A 5,328-nucleotide genomic window follows, 5' to 3' on the forward strand; every position below is an offset into this window, starting at 1 on the left:
TGTTTACTATCTTAATCACTAAAAAGTAATGAACATAGTCAACAAGAAAACAACTCATAAATCCCAATTACTAGCCATTTTCTGTAGTTAAAAATTGAGCTTAGTTCATTACTTACCCTAGGGCTCCTTTGTAGTCAAATTTTCTTCCAATTGCTTCCAAATCAATGGAGTAATTCTCTCTTTCTCTCTCTAAAATGCCCAACTAGTGAGAGAAAGTTTGGAAATAAGCTTTATCAAGGGTTTTGAAGTGAGAGGATGAAAGCATTCAAAGGTTTTAGTCAAAAAGGTTCAAAGGTGTGAAAACTAGAGCTAGAGAGAGAAAATCATTCAAGCTTCAAATCAAGCTTCCATGGAGTTTTGAAGAAACATGAGAGAGGACAAGAAGAAGAAGACCAGCTGTTGGAAATTCAAGAAGGCGCTGGAAATTTTAAGATATTTATAGGCGAAACTTATCCATTCCCATAAAATTACGAAAATGCCCTTCCACCAATTTACTTATTCTCCTCCAATCTTTTATGCAATCTTTTTGTTCTTTTGACACTGGGACAAGGTCCATAATGGTCTAGACATACTCGGGTTCACGAAAACATAAAATTGTAACCTGAGGTGAAAAATGACCATTTTGCCCATACCTTGAAAATTATCAAAATTTTAGTTTCCTTTCCATTTTACCCCTAATTTCACCATCCATTTATGCCTTAAGCCTACTTAGGCCATAATATTATTTAAAACTTACTTTAGGAGCTTATTAGAGAAGTGACGAAACTACCATTGGCTCGTATTATTACATTTATGCTTAGTTACAAGCCTATAGAGGTTGGGGTCTCACATGTTGAACATTCTATTTAAATGCTCATTTATAATATGATCATTGCTTATCCCCATATTTACCTCATGATCCTTTTAAGGGAAGGTAAAATTATGCTTTAATGTGATTAACCATTTAATCCCTTCTTCTTTTTTGAATTGATCTAATGAATGATTAAGAGGGAGTTGATCATTGACATTGTCTTATGATCCTCAAGCACTTGAAATCTCACCAAGTGGTGTTCATCACTATTGGTAACATCTCTTAAACACCATAGTAACCTTGTGCTTAATAATGTCTTATATTTATTCTTAAATGATGATAGCCATACTCCTTACTATACTTAGTTATGTATAAATTTGTGAATACATCTGCAAAATTGATTGTGCCTTTAATTTGCTTACTTGTTAAAAACTTGCTTTCTCTTGTTAGTTGATTATTTATTTGAATGAATATGTTAACATATTAGTTGCACAACTATTAGAAAATCATGTTCACGTTATATGAAGACTCATGAATGTTTCATGCTTAACTATGCATATCCAACTAACACTTTGCTTATAAATGTATATCTATATGTGGCATTATTGATGATGACATGCATTATGCCTTGATTGCAATAGTTATTATATTTTTTCATGCTTTAATTGAAGATTTTGAGTATAAATATATTATGACTTGCTCATACATCTTGCTCCTTGGATATGCTACATGAATATATTTCCCTTATGCTTTGAGTGAATACATATTGATTGGGAATATATCTTGACTTAATTCTGTCTAACTATGACAATAGATATATTTCTTAATCTTTACTTGAATATTTTTGCTAGGAAATATATCTCACTGTTTTGATTTGATGGTTAGAGATTAGTGTTGGACTGAATGCTTATTTTCACTTGATGATTATCACTAACCATTGTTTCTTGAGTTTAAGTGTTTAAGGCTTACACCTCTATTCCCTTTTGGTTAAATTTTTCTTTGAAACATTTTTTAACTTCATGCATAAATTAAAGGGGAGACTTTTGAAAGTTCATAGTCATTTCTTATATTATTTTGTTAGAAAGATAAGCTTAAAGTAAACTAACCAAAAGGGGGGAGGTGAATTGGTTATGAATTAAAAATTCCCCATATCTAAAAGAACTTGGAAAATGTAGCAGATATATAGTAAAAACAAAGTATGAACTAAGCAAGTAAAATGAAAAAAGTTAAAATGTATTCAGCTAGATTTTTATAAAGGTTCAGCCTTCCAATGCCTATGACTTCTCCCTTGATAGCACAAGGAGTTTGAATCTACCATTAATATTGCCTTTTCAATGACGTCAAATGTAACCTTTGCAACATGCCTTTAAATAAGATCAATGTAACCTTCATAACATGCCTTTTCACAAGATCAAGCGTAACCTTAACCAAAATACTATGTTCTTAGGTTGAAGCACAACCTTTACACAATACACAGCCTTTTCAAGGATTATACAGAATCCTTTTACCTTTTGGTTAGAGGTGTAACCAATACAATGTGGATTCTCAAAGACATACAAACTTAAAACCTCTATGAAGGTTGATGTGATGTTTAGGTTTAGAAAGATGAGAGCTTTCTCAAGAGAAATGAATGACAAAAGGAAGTTTAAGCTCAAGGAATATTAGCTAAATGACAAAGATATGTTTTTTTTTTTGTTCTGCTCTTACTCATAGATAGTATTTTTTTACTTTTTTTCTCTTTTGAATGTTTTCCCCTTTTTGGCTCTTCAAAATCTTTTCAAAATTGTTCAAGATCATACTTTTAACATCTTCAAAGTGGATATTTATAAGCCTTGTGATTTCTTTTTCATTGGAGTCAAATTTGAATAAACTTTTATACATTTTAACTAGCTTGCACATTTCATCGCACATGGAGAACGGATTCTTTCATCATGAGTTGTCGGTTCTTCATAAAGTCTGGAACTTTTTATCATTAAAGAATCAATTCTTCTTTTCTGAAATGTTGGTTCTTCATAAAGTCTGGAACTTTTTGTTTCTAGGGAATCCATTTTTCTTTCCTAAGATGTTAGTTCTTCCTCAACTTAGGTCAAAGCTGACACCTTTGCATTTTTGGAGAATCTGTGATACCCTAAATTTTAATATGCGTGTAAAATAGCATGATAGTGGTGACGTGGACCAAGGGTAGTTTCATTTTCTTCTTGGTGAGTCTTAGCAAATATTTTACATCTGGGATTCAATAAATTATTTTTATATATAAAAAAAGAGAGATTTTCACCTTAGGGCTAAAATGGTAATTTTACATCTTGAATCTAAATTTTTAAGTTCTCATAAACTCAAGTACCTCTAATCTATTCTGGACCTTTTCTCAATGTCACAAGAGTAAAAAGATTGCACAAAAAAAGAAAAAAAAAAGACAAAGTAAACTTGGTAATGGCATTTTCATAAATAATTGAAACTTTTGTTAATTCTAGGTATAATTATCTCAATTTCCAGCACCTTTTAGCATTTTCTCCTTCTTCCCCCCATTTCAAACTTTCCATCTTCCATAGAGGCCATCCTGGAAACTCCATAACTTTCTCATATTAACTCCAAATTTCATGTTTTTGTACACGCTTTCATAGGATTTTTTGTTCTCTTTCACTTTTTCACCTAAAAAACCCTCAAAAAGCTTTTCCTATGCACTTTCTCTCACTAGTTGAACATTTTTAGAGAGAAAAACTCTTCAAAATAGCTTGAAAACTCTTAAAGGAATTTTCCCCTTTTTAATCCTCATTAAGAAAATTCAACTGCAAGTCCACAAAGGTGAGTAATGGGTTAGGGTTGATTTTTAAGTTTGTTAATGATGGTTAATAATTAGATTTGTGGGTTGTTTTATTGTTGATGGATTATATTGTTGTGAAAAAGTGAGTATTTATTACTAGTGTGACTGAAGTGGTGAAAATAAATGACTATCTAGTGACTAGAATGTTGGCTTTGTTATTTACAAGTAAATTGATATTGGAAACATGAATTAGGGGCTGTTTTAATGGGTTGAGATTGTTGAAGGGAGAAATGATTGATAATTATGGTAATTCATGGTTCAACTAGTGGTGTGGGTGACTAAATTAGTAAAGTGCATTGTGTTGGTGTAAGATGTCAATAAGGGAATTAATTAAGTGTGGAGTTATGAATTATAAAGATGATATAGTGCTGGAAAATGGAAGTAATAAATGGAGTGTTATGAAAATGGTGGAGTTAGTATTAGGTTGAGTAGTCAAGTGGTAATTGAAAACTAGTTGTGTGTGATAGTTTCCAACGAGATCCCACGTTTCCACTTGGAGCACTAGTCGAGGTTTGGATTTGATCAAAAAAAAATGGGTGAGTGAACTTGCATTTAAAATGTAAAGCCTGACCTTATAAAATACTTGTCATGACATACATGTGATGGATAACATGTTTGAATGCTAGGAGAGTCCCGAAAAAATTTACAAAAGTCAGTATTGTACCTAGAGGAACAACAAAGTTGATTTAAGCCTCGACCTAGATCAAATAGAGATTTTAGGGTGAAATTGAAAATTTTACAGTCAGTGAATGACTTAAAATGGTGATTCGGAGTTTGAAGATTAATTTGGAGTCAAATCAGAATTTTCACAATCTAGGGGAAAAATAGTAATTTTGCCATTTGAGGATAAAATTGGAATATTGGAAGAAGTTTTTGATCAAGATTGATCACATTTGACTCATTGGAGTATAATTTGAGGTTGATAAGTGAAAAAAATTGTAATCTCGGTACTTTTCAGAGCATAGGGGTAAAATTATAATTTTTCACACCCGACACTTGTCCAGCACATGGATTTTATCCAATATTATCATGGATATTTGAAGAAAATTTACATGGAGGAGAGAGAAAGGTTAATAGTTAAGAAATTAAAAACGGGCCAATGACATGATGCCATGTGTCATGTCTTTATTAATTTATTATTTTTCCTTTTTAAAAGGCACAAAAACCAGCCCATCTTCCACCCCATGGTGGGCCAAACCAGCAGGAAGAGAGAGAAAAGAAAAACCAAACTCTAGAGAGAGAAAATCAAAGAAAAAGTGTGAATTTTCAAGGAAATTAAGTGAAAAAGATAAGATTTTTTCTATTAAGCTTGAGTTTTCTTATTCCCAAGCATTTCTCCTTATTTTCCATGATTAAATTGCTTGTTTTCATGGCTGGTCATATGGGTCTAGAGAGAGAAAATTGTTGGATTGATTTGATTTTGATATATGTTGGTGTTTAGTGTTAGTTTAGCATGTTAGTAAACAAAATATGTGGAAAAACATTCATTTTTCCCGTTACCTAGCCTTAGCTGAATTTTCAAGTCAATGGTGAGGAAGAATGTGATGTTATTTTAGGTTATTTGATTATGAAATCATGGTTTTTGATATAGAAATTAATGAATTATGGAAAGAAAATGAAGTAGGAAAAATTGTGACTATGATGCACCATTTTGGCCGAATTTTTCCAAGAAGGAATATGAATGTGGCTTTGCTGATTTTTGGGTTATTTGGCTAGA

Source organism: Theobroma cacao, chromosome 7 (genome assembly GCF_000208745.1).
Source record: "Theobroma cacao cultivar B97-61/B2 chromosome 7, Criollo_cocoa_genome_V2, whole genome shotgun sequence".
Classification (NCBI taxonomy): Eukaryota; Viridiplantae; Streptophyta; class Magnoliopsida; order Malvales; family Malvaceae; genus Theobroma; species Theobroma cacao.